This window comes from Mus pahari, chromosome 19 (assembly GCF_900095145.1).
Source record: "Mus pahari chromosome 19, PAHARI_EIJ_v1.1, whole genome shotgun sequence".
Lineage (NCBI taxonomy): Eukaryota > Metazoa > Chordata > Mammalia > Rodentia > Muridae > Mus > Mus pahari.
In genome coordinates this window covers 53574922-53588196 of record NC_034608.1, presented here as the reverse complement: position 1 = coordinate 53588196, position 13275 = coordinate 53574922, and the positions used below count along the sequence as shown (strand labels likewise).

At 45.5% G+C, this 13275-nt stretch overlaps 1 protein-coding gene across 2 annotated transcripts in view; it reads right to left on the bottom strand.

The window, feature by feature from the left end:
* The window catches only part of Trmt9b (tRNA methyltransferase 9B (putative)), a 57337-nt gene that overhangs the window by 20853 nt on the left and 23209 nt on the right, over positions 1 to 13275 (bottom strand). For both annotated transcript variants that reach the window (XM_029532260.1, XM_029532261.1), the window contains exon 2: positions 5306 to 5483. The gene's annotated coding sequence lies outside the window, so the exon portion shown is untranslated. The remainder of the gene's footprint in view (positions 1 to 5305; positions 5484 to 13275) is intronic.

Below are 13275 nucleotides of genomic sequence, written 5' to 3'. Positions count from 1 at the left end.
GAGAGAGAGAGAGAGAGAGAGAGAGAGAGAGAGAGAGAGAAAAGAACTGTAAAATAAAGGTAGTGTTTAAACAGTACAGGAGACTGTGAGGTTTTGCAGAGGCTGGAGGGACGAGAGCAGGAGGAGGGAACAGCCTACTCTCTATGACCTCGTTCTAGCTCCTCTGTGGGGTTTGGACTGTTGCCTGCAGGTCACCTGACTCCAAGACAAATGTTACTTCGCAGTGCTGGCTGAGTCCAGGAGTTCTTCAGTTCCTAACCTGGAATCTCAAGTGCATTCTAGCTAGCCCTAGGGATAGCCTTCTCTCCAGCCTCATTATGTTTCTTGCAACATATGTATCTTCCCTGAGACAGAAGCATTGCTTCTTTTTATACAATTCGAAGAGAAACCAGAGCATTCAATTGCTTCTTTTAAAATGAAAGACATTTAGAAAGGGCTGCTTTACACATCATGTGACTCATGTTCAAGGATAGTGATGGCTAGGGTCACTAGTTAAGCAATCTATGAAACTGACTATGTAACCCCGGTAGACACAGGCACCATCAAACATGAATAACAATAATAAAAATAATAAATACGATGGGAAACCCAAGCAACTCCATGGATGTGTTAGCTTTTCTGCAACAAAATACCTGATGTGAACAACTTAAAAGGAGGGAGTGGTTATTTTGTCTCACATTCTCACGGACATTTGACCCAGTTACTCTGAGCTCATGAGCTGCGGTAGAACCTCGCGGCTGGGAGCACATGGCTGGGTCATAACATTCACCATATGGTATTCAGGAAGCCAAGGGAAAGAGCTAGAGGAAAGGACTGGGATGAAATATGTGCTTCCGGGGGACACCAACAGTGACCCACTTTCTCCAATCAGAACCTACCCCCTAAGGTTTCCACCCCCTGCTTATGCCATCAGGAGCACCCAAGTCTTTAGCATGCGTTTTCATTATGGGCTTTATTGCTGTGACGAGACACCGTGACCAAGGCAACTCTTACAAAGGCAAACATTTAACAGGGAGCTGTTTACAGTTTCAGAGGTTTAGTCCATTATCATCACGGTGGGAAGCATGGCAGTGTTCAGGAGCCATGGTGCTGGAGGAGCAGGGAGCTCTACACTTTGATCCAAAGGCAGCCAGGAGGAGATTCTATTCCACATTGGGTGGAGCTTGAGCATAGCAGACCTCACAGCCTGCCTACACAGTGACATACTTCCTTCAATAAGGCCACAANTCCTAATAGTGCCACTTCCTGTGGCCAAGGTTTGAAACATGAATCTATGGGGCGGGGGTAGGGGTGGGGAAAACTATTCAAACCGCCACAGCACATGACTTTAGGGACAGCTCAGATCCAACTGGTACCAACATCAAAAGAACGGACTGACTCAGCAGATGGTGAGGAAAGTCCTGAAAAGGATCAGGGATGTTGACATCTGTGTTCTTTTCCCTTGACCACAAACCCCACCTGCCTTCATGGTGACTCCCCCACCCCAACCTCTAGGTCTCAGAAGCTGTCTTCAGACCACACTGCTGCTTGCCATTTCTCATGGGTCTGAGCCGCCAGCTCCTGGCTTCCAAGGATTGCTCGCATCTTGCTTATGGTCTAGAATTCCTTTCCTCTTTTTTTTTTTTTTTTTTTTTTTGCTGCTGTTGTTTGTTCGTTTGTTCGCTTTTGTTTTTTAAAACTCTGGATATGCAAACTGTGTTTTCTAATTATAAAAGTACAGAGGAGCAAAACTAAACAAGTTGAAGCAAGATCAGTGATTGCCAGGGTGTTAGGTAGAGAACTGGGAGGTAAGAAAAGATAGAAATACTTCGTATTTCACGTCTCCATTATGGGGATAACATTGTAGCTGTTTGCGATTGCTGGTTTTATTGTTGCTTGCTTTTGGTGTGTGTGTGTGTGTGTGTGTGTGTGTGTGTGTGTAAGAGGGAGGAGGGGAAGGGAGGAAGAGGGAGGAAATGAGACCATGCATGATGAGAAAGTGCTGTAGGGCACATGCCCAGTCAGTGCCCTCTAAGCTGAAACATGTTTGGGGAGCGAAGGCCCCCGTGGTATTCATTGGTGATGCAGGAGAGACAGGAAAGGGAGGAAGGAGTCTGTGCTCCAACTCAGAACTATTTCATGCCCCTCTTCTGATCACTTGCATCTTGCATTGCTCAGATGGTTTTGCGATGTCGCCATGCATGTGATCCACAATCCTGAACACTCACTGGGCAATGGTGAGCAGATGAGTCAGGCTCAAGTGGGTCCTTCGGCAGGCTATCTCAGTGTGACGCTAAACAGCAAGTGGCTTCCCCTCTGAAGTCACAGTTGGAAAGATGAAAAGGTCAAGCTGTTGGCTCTATTGTTCCGACCATATGGAAAAGACCCACCTCCAAGTAGAGGCAATGAGAAGGCAAGCAGAGGAGAGAGAGGAGAGGCAAGGCGAGAGCCTGGGTAATAGGACACTGCCTTGCAGTATTGCAAGCCTCTGATTTGGACTCTTGTGGTCCCAGAAGCTAATCTTAACCCTCCCTCCTGGGGCAGAGTCAATGCCTCCTTAATCTAAACTTGTTGGGTTTCTGATCTTATCACTGTCATCCCTGGCTCATCCTGACTGAGTGTTACAGCCTTTACTCCTTAGAGCAAGCAAGAGAGAAGAGGAAACAATGGGAAATATACAGAGCGGGTACCAGGCTGGGGACTGGCTCGAAGGATATTTAGCAATTCCTGCTCCTGGAAGCAGGGCCCTCATTAAGAAATCACAAGTGTTTGGATTATCTCCTCTGCATGTGTGATGAAACACTTCATCTTCTCGAGTCAGGCAAAGCCACGTGATTGTCTGTGGGTGTCAATCACGATCGGGAGAGATGAGGATTGCTTCTGAGTGAAATAATCTTTCACGGTCTATGGCTTGCAGGATTCCTTTCCCCTGTCTCTGAAAGGGAAGTGTTATTAACGTCTCACGGACAAAGGGATCTTCACGGGAGAACCCACGATGTTTATGTTTTTTAGACACAGAGCAATAACCATGTGAGGGAAGGACTGGATGAATGAAAGAATGGAGTCAGAGAGGAAGGTCCAGGGTTGTTACCAAGAGATTGGGGGGGTGGGGATGGGAGCTTGGGGGAGGGGAGAGTGCTTGTGGGAGCCAGGGGAGAAAGTCCAGGGTTGTTACCAAGAGATGAGTGTGAGGGTGGGAGAGAGTGTGTAGAAGATAAGATAAGGAAGGGTTCCTTCAAAGACTTTATACAGATGTGTTAGACGTCCAGTGAGTTTGTGGTGACATGGCTACTGTCCAGCCTTGGTAGGGAGAAGATATCCCCCGCAAAATCTTTATGTCTTGCTGCCGAATGGCCCTTTCTGAAGTTTCAATGATGTCAGTGTGAAAAAGACAACATTATCAATTTAGATTATTCTGAGATGGTACCACCCTAACTTCTTCAGTCTATGCTCTTTCTCTCTCCCTCTCTGTGTGTCTGTCTGTTTCTCTCTCTGTCTCTGTCTGTCTCTTTCTCTCTGTCTCTGCCTCTCTCTCTCTCCGTGTGTGTGTGTGTGTGTGTGTGTGTGTGTGTGTGTGTGTCTGTCTGTCTCCCTACCCCTCACCCCCAAGGTGTTCTTCCTTGAGCCCCTCTGTAGGAAGGTCTGCAGTCTAGAGCAACCTTCCATCTCCACCACATGTAGTTGTGGGAATGCCGAACTCCTGGGCTGAGAAAAAGAGCAAGCGGCAACAGGCACAACATCAGGGGCAAGCTCTGGGTATATGATATGACCAAAAATTAAAACAAAATGAAAGGTTTGCATTCTTTTGCCCAGGAATAACACTTCCTGAAGATCCATAAAAATACACCCAGTTTGCCACACATGGGCAAACACACTAGGAAGAGCTGAAGATGCTCCCAAGACAAGGCTTTCCTGCTGGGCCATCGAGGAAGCAGACATTGCCCACAGATATCTGAGGAATTCTGGAAGGATTAGTCTTGTTCCCCAGAGCTCTTCTTTCTCCAGCCCCACAACAACATTTACGACATTCCTGGGTTGCTGGCTATAACTTATCATTTTTACCTCCATGAATTTGGAATCTCTATGCTTGCCAAGACTGGAGCTGTTTTCCTGAGGTATCTTTCAGCGTAACCACACTTGGACCAGGATCTGGCCTGGGAACCTTCAGCAGACACACTCATATCCTCCCCAAGGCATTGCAGATTTAGGGGCTACATCCTGGAGGAATGAGGAGTGCAAGCTTTACCCCAGAGGCAAGTGAGACCCTTGAAGGATTTTCAACTTTCAATTGTGTGTGTTTTCAACTGGAGTATAAACTTAGAATGTGGGCACGGAGACAGGAGATATATGTGATGCATATATATGATATACGACACATATAATACACAACCAACAAAATGCCTCAGAAAGTGCTGGACACAGAGCATCATTGGATAATTATCCAGAGCAAATGAATTAATAGCTGTTGCTTTGACTCCCCTCACCAGACAACAGTACTTTATCTGAGGTAAGGAGGTCTTAGGTTGAGGCTGCGAATACTGTACCCAAAGCCCAGAAAGCTCTCAGAGGGGCAGAGCACAGACTCAGGTTCCCTGGTACTATTTTGTACCATTGCCTCCATTGAGAGGCAAGTTTTTTAGACACACCCTGGTTATATAACTGCCACATATCTTAAATGAATAATAAATGTAAATATTGTAAGTGTCAGAGGAGACACCGTATTTCGTAAAAATTCAGCATCAAATTCTGCTTTAAAATTTCAAGATATTGAAAATACCCAACTGTAATTCTAAGTAAGAATTTATGTCCATCAGAATAATGACAAGACCTTTACTGCACTTTCAAACACATGGTGCTCCAAACATCTCCATTATTGCTTACTAAACCTATCACTTAAAAAATATGTTTAGATCAGGCCAGGCAGTGGTGGTACCTGCTGTTAATCCCAGCACTGGGGTAGGGTGGGGATGCACAAACAGGTGTATCTTCGAGTTTGAGGTAAGTCTGGTCTAAAGAGTGAGATCCAGGATAGAGAAGCCCTGTCTCAAAAACATATATGTATGTGTATGTGTGTGTGTTTATACATCCATGTATAAATATGAAGTATATATACACACATATGCTATCTTAGAAAAGCACTAGCAAATACCAAATATGTTCATATAGTTTTTATTCCTTTCCCCACACAGTGCAAAAATGGAGCTTCAATTTACTTTCTAGCATCTCAAGATACATTTTAACTATAGGAACTGAGCTCATTGGGCTTAATGCATATGCTCACCGCTAAATCCCCCCACAGTCTTTGTAAAAGTGGGGAGCTACTCACCTGACTCATTTTGTGATCACCTGGATTATTTCTTGTTTTGGTAAATCACGGTGGTTTCTTTTCTCAGAGTGAACGGTTACTCCTTGGGGCTCTCTCAATATATAACACAAATGGAAGAAGAGGGAATCAAGTCAGCGAGCCTTTGCCCTTCACAAAGTCTCTGAAGAGAATCTAGGCCCTACAAGGAAAAACAACAAAAGCAAGGCACTTAACAAAATAAGAATATAAACCCTGCTACTGCCAGGTTGATCTCTTGACCTATGTGTCCCGCTAAAGGAAGTGGGAGCCACAAAGAAACGCTAGTGTGTGGAATGTGCCAGAATTATCAGGACAGTTTATAAACAAATGTACTTTTACTGAAAATCATAAGCTTGGAGAGTCATTTCAAATTCACTTGATACTATTGTTCTGCTAATGGAGTGTAGCGATGAAATGACCCCTGGAGACAGTCTGCTACACCCGTAGAACAGTTTCTCTCTCAGTCACCATAAGGGAAGCTTCCTCCTGCAGGAAACGGGAACTAATACTGAGACCCATAACTGGACAGTGCCCAGGATAAGAGAGACCTTGGAACACTCAGCCCTAAGTGGGATGTCTTCATTAAACCTCTCCCCTCAAGGCTCAGGGAACTCCACAGAAGAGGAAGCAGAAAGATTGTAAGAGGCAGTGGGATGGAAGACACCAAGGAAACGGCATCTTCCAGACACAACAGGGCCGGCGCAGCACCACGCGAGCTCACAGAGACTGGGGCAGCCATCTCTGGTCACAGGATCAGCTCCTCTTCCTCATCCTTTTGACAAGTCCTCCTGGTCCATCAGCATTGTTCATATGTTTTATTTTTATAAGGTTATCATGAAATCCAGCAAAGACTTTCAACAACTAAGGAAAAAAAAAAGCCCAAACAAATGAAAAACCAAAACCAAACCAAAACAAAACAAAAACCAAAACAAACCCAAAAACCAAAGAAGTGACCCACATAGCAAAAGGATCTTTGTAACATAGAAATTATGGGGTAGAGAATGAGATTCCAAGAGCTGCCTGACATCAAAGGCAGAGTCCACACTGTAATAACCCTCCAGTTGTCATTGCTTATCTGTAAGTGAGGCCACCAGACTTCAATCTCCATCAGCCACTGCTGTCTGTGTTGGGCAGATCTTTATATTCGGCACACATGAAAGGCCACAACATACGCCTTCTGGTACATGCAGCAATTATCAAGGTGGCTGAGTGGGATGCATGTGGCTTCCCCAGGCTTTTGATTGCTCTTGATCCCATCCCAATCTTGGTCTCCGTATCGTGCGCTGTACTGACCTATCCTCCAGTGACCTTTGAGCTCACCGAGAAGCTGATGCTGGAAGAGGGATTGGCCCCTCCACTTCAGACTCAAGCATTTTTATCTCAAAGAGCTCTCAGGACCCATCATCTGGGAGCAATCTGCCCCATCCCTCATGTCTGAAACCAGGAGGAAAGAGAAGAGCAAACGATCTCAAGAATAAAACCATTGCGTTTTTGAGAACAGCTAGAAGGTAACTCATTACCAAAAGTGCTTAGTATTGTTTATCCCATGACCTAAAAATGCCCACAGAGGGAATGAGGCGGGTCACTCAGCTGCTGAGAGAAAACTTGTTCAGGAACTCTAGCTGGCTCTCTTTCCTATCTTAGTCTTTCTACTGCATGTCTGTAAGACCACAGTCTGCTCTGAGTCAAGCTATTCTGGTTGTCTGTGCCAGACATTGTGAGCACTCGGTCTGACAATGATGGGCTCTCTCTTTGCTAATTACTGTTCTTTTATTTTTGCTTGCTATATAATTAAGAAGCTTACTCATTCAAATCTCAAAATACAATACATTTGGTAGGTCATTCTCTAAACTGCACAGAATCATCCCTATTTAAAGGTCTCTGAGGAGTCTCTGGTTTTTGCAGTTTGAGCTTGATATATCTGAAAGTCACCGACAGGTATCTAGTCTGTGCTATTGAGCTTCAAAAAAGGACTTTTCAAGGAAGTATATCAGAGATTTTGAGATAGCTCCTGGATAGTTAAGCACCTGTTTCCAAATTGCTTTAATCATAAATAAGATAAATTTGTTTACTAAGTCCCGTAGGCTATATCTGATGCAAAGTCTTATCACTTGGATGACCCTCCCCAGCCCGGGCACACAATGTTACCCTCTGGCCTGGCTCTGTGTGTGCCTTTTCTTCGGCATTAGTGGCAGACCTGTTATCCCTCTTCAAGGACTGCCGAGGGCTTTGATGTCTTACTCAGTAAGAGCAGCCAGTGGGAAGAGCAGGAAGTGATATGGAAGGTACAGGTGAGCAACCTGGATTTTGTATATGCTTCATTCATATTCTCCATATACCTGTACGTTACTGACTTAGCTGTCCTAAGTTAGATCCAAATTTGCCCCTCTCCAAAGTATTTGAATCCTGTTAGCTCCTCCAGGAAGTTACGGAGTAACACTAAAACACAGTCGTATCTATCTTTATAAGTCTGGATTCAGATGAGTCCTGGAGCTCGGTCAGCCAATTTGATATTAAAATAAATACACTGTCTCCGCTTCTCCCTGAGCTAACGGGAAACCATGTTCCAGCACAAACCTTCCGAAATGTTGAGGCGCAGCATGTGCGTGAGCTGTCCTAGAAGAGGGTCATACCTTAAATCTCAGAGCAAAGGATTTTCTTTACTGAGTTTTAACACACCAAGCTATCGTTTCTTTAACAGAAACTAATAGAGAGCTTTCTCAAGGTTAATACGCTTTCGGGTACCGATACAACGCCAAAGGTAAAGGTGGAACAGATGCTCCTCCTATTCAGGGCTCCTCGAAGGTCAGTGCTGTGATTGACTGGTGGAAAGCAAGAGCTGCTTCTACGGTTTGGAGTGATAGGAACTCTGGGACTCTGTTAAGTGAGGAGACGGTCTCATTAACGCTGAGAACTCTGCACAGATATTCCCTAAGATCTGCCAGCGAGATAGATCCCAGCGAACACGGCAGTAGCAGAGGGAACGAACCAGAGAGTGTTCCAACAGAAAGCCAACGAAACGGGGCTTCCAACAACAAAATACAGGGTCCTGGGGGAATACACCCCCTCTGCAATTCCAATGCCTATCAGTATATTGAAATGAAGGAGACAGGATTTTTTTTTTTTTTTAAGGGAAAAGGATCCAACATGTCCCCCAACAAAACTTTATTATTTTCTTTAAAAATTCCCAGGATTCTTTGTCTAAATGGACTTTAGTTTTGGAGTTGACAATTATCCTCACAACCAAAGCGAGTTGCATGACATCCGGGTGGAGAATGTGAGCATGCGTAGCTGCTCCTCCACAGGCAACGGCTCGGGCCTTCTTTGTGCTAACTAGATGATATAATTCATTCTGAGTTCACAGACTAGAAAAATGCCAGAAAAGAACGAGGAAATCGAATATGAAATTTAAGGGAAATGGAAATAGAATGGCCGGCTTCCCCGAGGCGTTCCCTGCTGGTGTCAATTTGACAAAACAAGCTTCCAGTCTGCGCAGAGATCAAAGCATCAGATCTTACAAGAGCAGCCCAGAAGGAGAGGAGTCTAATGTTCCGGACAGCTGTACCAGGCGCAGTCATTCATCACTGGTCCATTTTGCTGTCAGTATGGATGGTCACCCTGGGCTGGGGGATGGGGAACTGTTCTACAAAGAGACTGTAAGTGAAGATTAGAGCTCTTGTTTTTTTCTCTAGAATGAAATAGAGGGAGAAATACGAGGCTGTGTTAGTATCTTTCCCAAAATATATTTATAGTCCAATTAGCTTTAAAGCGGGCATTCTGGGTTTCTCACCGAAAGCATGAAGCTGAGGATTCTCTTGGATCTCATGAAGAGTCCTTGTGTGTACAAAGTATAGGAAACCTGACTGGCAAGGACCTCATTTTGTGGGTTCCTCCTCCAACTTGCCTCTCCTGCGTCTCCCCAAACCTTTGCATTTCCTTAGCTTGAGGTGAGGTTCTTACCCAGCCCAGGAGTCCTCTTGGAGGTTTTACAGTCAGAGAAATCTCAAGGGGATGTTTGCTTAACTAGGAAAAGCTGATATTTCCCTGAAATCTAGGATAGGAGTTGGGGAGATCACACAGATGACAGATAGCACGACACACGGGGATTTTAGAGCTCAGCATTTGCTGTCACCATAATTGCTCAGATAGAGGGAGATTGTTATTCCCACAGAAGGTGGGAGACTGTAATTTCAGAAAGAAGAGTCCTTTCAAATTGAATACAGATTAACTTTATGAAAAGGTAAATTAAACCGTGTTTGTAAACATTTTTATCCCACTGTGAACTGATGACAACATTTTCACAAACTAACCTGGTCATAACGAACTGGATTTGGGGGGGAAACAGATAACTGTCATGGTGCGCGACCCCCACTCCCTCAGACTCCCCACTTTCATAGATCTATACTTGGAAGCTCACCCTGGCAGTCTTCCACTGTCAGCACTGATGAACGAGAATCCTGGTACATCTGCATGCTACCGAAAGGCTGCGCTGGTCTGAGTCCAGCTTGTCCTTGGGCAGCTCTGCTCAGGACTCACCTGCCACAGAGACCTGAACTCTGCCGCTGCCCATGGCAGATGACAAGTCCTTGGTTTCAGTGAGATAAGAACTTCATATCAGGATGGAAATCAATGCATGGCTTCTCTCATGAAGAAGATCTTGCCTTGACAAAGCACTCATGCACATTGTGGTACAAGCCTCTGGTCTCAGCTCTGCCTTCACTCTCTGCTTGTGATCTGAACACAGTTTGTGTCTTTATGCAGTTCCCTCTCTGCCTGCAGTTTCCTTTCTCCCCTGGACCACTGCAGACACATGGTTGAGACTGACCTTGGGCCACCTTCTCTGGAGAGTTCTTCTCTCCTACAGATAAGCAACACTTATCTGTACAGATGCATACATCTATACAGATGTGTATAGATGCTCTCTATACCACACTCTATTGTTCAGATACACTGGGCAACTCATACCACAGTGGCTGGCTGCTTTTAGGTTCTCTTGGGTGTCCAACACCAAGCTGTAATTTTTTCCCAAATGTATTTTCTACTGGGACAATCTCATAGGATGGAAAACTGGTGAAATTGGGGGCCATGTCTGTCTCCTTAATCACTGAAGCAGGGGAGTGTCCCCATTCACTGTTTCCTTGGGGGATGTTTTAGTGGGTTCAGTGGTGGTTCTCCAAAAGATGTCCTTGTCACTGGGACCTACAAGAGCTGGTGTACTTGTAAACATGAGTTTGCGGATGGACTTAAGGGCTTCAAGATGAGATTATCCTGGTTGTCCATGTCCAGCCTACACCCAAAGGGAAGCGTTCTTACAACACACAGCAGAGGAGAATGAAGGAAGGGGAAAATGGGATTTCAGGAAGGGTGATACAACCAGTGATGTCTGGAGTGACTAGCGATGGTAGTGAAAGTGAGGATTTCCTCTGGAACCTTCCATGGTGCACAACCGTGCTGACAAGTTGATTCAGGTTGTTTGGATTTCAGAGCCCCAAAAGAGGATATTTCTATTGTTTTAGGCTATCCACTTTGTGGCCATTTATTATAGCATCCCTAGAAATCAAATAGCATGGCCTGGTCATGGGCCCTACACTCAACCACTAAAGGGTCTTATGCTCCGTACATAGGTTCCAGAGACTGAACCTGAATCACATGGCTTGCAAGACTAGTTCCTTATGGCCTGAGCCACCTCCCCTGCCCATCTTACCTGATTAAAAAAAAAAAAAAAACTATTCATTTTTAACTTGTGTGTGTGAGTGATTCCCTTCCCCTATCTGTGTACCACTTGTGAGAAGCAGCTGCAGGGACCAGAAGAGGGCATCGGATTCTCTGGAACTTGAATTATGGATGCTCCTTAGCACCCATGGGGTGCTCGGTACTGAACCTGTGTCCTCTGCAAGTACAGGAAGTGTGTTCACCTGCTGAAACATGTCTCTACACCCCAACTGTGACTAATTTTTAAAGCGTTGGTGGCTGTGCTTCAATCCACTCAGTGAACTGTGAAAATCCTGAACAGCATCATCAATGACCCGGAGAGTGAGCTGCTGGCTTCCAGTGGCTAAAACCTAACTTATTAACCACCTGGGTTGCAGGAATTAGGGGTCCACACGGAGGAGTTAGCATTTAGGAGTCAGTGCTGCTTCCTCCAGGGAGTGAATTAAGGCGGTGGTAAAGCACTTGAGAAAATTAAACTCTAATGACCAAGGTGTTAACTCCAGCAGTCGGCATGATTCCCGTAACTATTGAAGTTGCACAGGGTTACTAAAGCTCAACAAGAAAGACCTCGGGGGTTAATAAAGTGTGTGAGTGTTCACACCTTGCCGGGTAGTTTATGTGAGAGGTTCTAAGATTCAGGATAAAAGCTGGACCTGAGAATTTAGGGACATATGTCTTCTGCAGAAGAACGAGCCTTCCCTTGCAGATGCACCCACTCGCACGCCAAAGGAGTGTGCTTATCAACGGGAGACCACTCAGTCAACCCTATGCTTCCTCTGATTCTCACAGCCCCTACCTAGATCTGTGGCTGTGAAAGGCAAGCTCAAACCCGAACCCACAGGTAAACCTAGGATAATTACAGGTGGTGACGAGTGCTTCCCAGCAGCCGGAAACTTCAGTGCCAAAGCATCTCGTTTTTCTCACCCGTGAAGAAATCAGAAATCGGCAGATAAGTTCACGAGAGTCTCTTCCGTAACCTCTTTGCATTTTTTCCATATCTTCTTCAGAGGGAAGGAGATGAACTGTGCTGTCCCATAAAGCCACCCCATGGCCCTACACTGGCAGTGAACGAGTTCCTCCTGCGTTCCTCCCTCTCTTCTCAGTCATCAGTTTTCTCCTTGCTCCTAGATCCTCTCATTAGTTTAAAGTGGGTTCCAACGGCGCTAAGAAATGAAAGTCCTTTCATGTGTGAACATAGACCATGGTCTGGGTTAAGCTCTCATTTCACAGCCGCCTCTAAGGACGAAGTCCTTAAATTAAGCTGCCCCAGCTTGATGGCTCCCCTCCCCTCTGCTCTGCCAACTTCACATCTGGGATCACAGAGCACCTGACAATGCCAGGTCCGTGGCTGTCACCCAGCCAACTGGGTGGCGTGGAGAAAAATGAAAAGAACAAAAATGATAAAAAGGAGGTCAGAAGGGAAAGAAAGGAAGAGGAGGGGGAGGGGAGGGGGACAGACTGATCACCCCTGCTTTTCTCTGAGTCTCCCCACCTTTTAAAAAAAGATTTATTTGTTTTATATAAGCACACTGTAGTTGTCTTCACACACATTAGAAAAGTACATCAGATCCCACTACAGATGGTTATGAGTCACCATGTGGTTGCTGGGAATTGAACTCAGGACCTCTGGAAGAGCAGTCAGTGCTCTTACCCACCGAGCCATCATTACTCCAACCCTCTGTATCCCCCTTTAAACGAGAGAACCTATGTGTTTGTTTGCCAGGTGTACAGTGTCATCTACAGCACGCCTCCCTTTGCTCCAGCTCCAAATCACTGCTGTCACTGCATGTGGAGCAGCCACAAGCTACCGAAGTCTCTCTTTACTGTTAGAGTGTTGAGTGTCCCTTTGCCGAACAGTAATGGTGGACAAGGAGGACTCGTAGATGACTACATACACCTGGAGACGGAATCCACGGGGGATCATTCTGCTGCTGCTGCTGCTGCTGTTAAAAGAGGCCTGGGCAGAGACACAGATCTTTCCCCCTAACTTCCAGACAAGGAAGCACTCTCCCAGTGTGATGGTTGCAAGTTACGTGAATATAATGCCATTGAAATCCATATTTAGAAATGGTTAAAATAGTAAGGTGTGTGTGTGTGTGTGTGTGTGTGTGTGTGTGTGTGTTTAAACCACAACAGAAAACAAAGCTTTCAGTTACTTCTGCAAGTCCTGCTTAGGTAGTGTAGCCCCCAGCCTCAGCAGGAGAGCAACAGTGGCTAACACACTCAGGGACCACACCTGT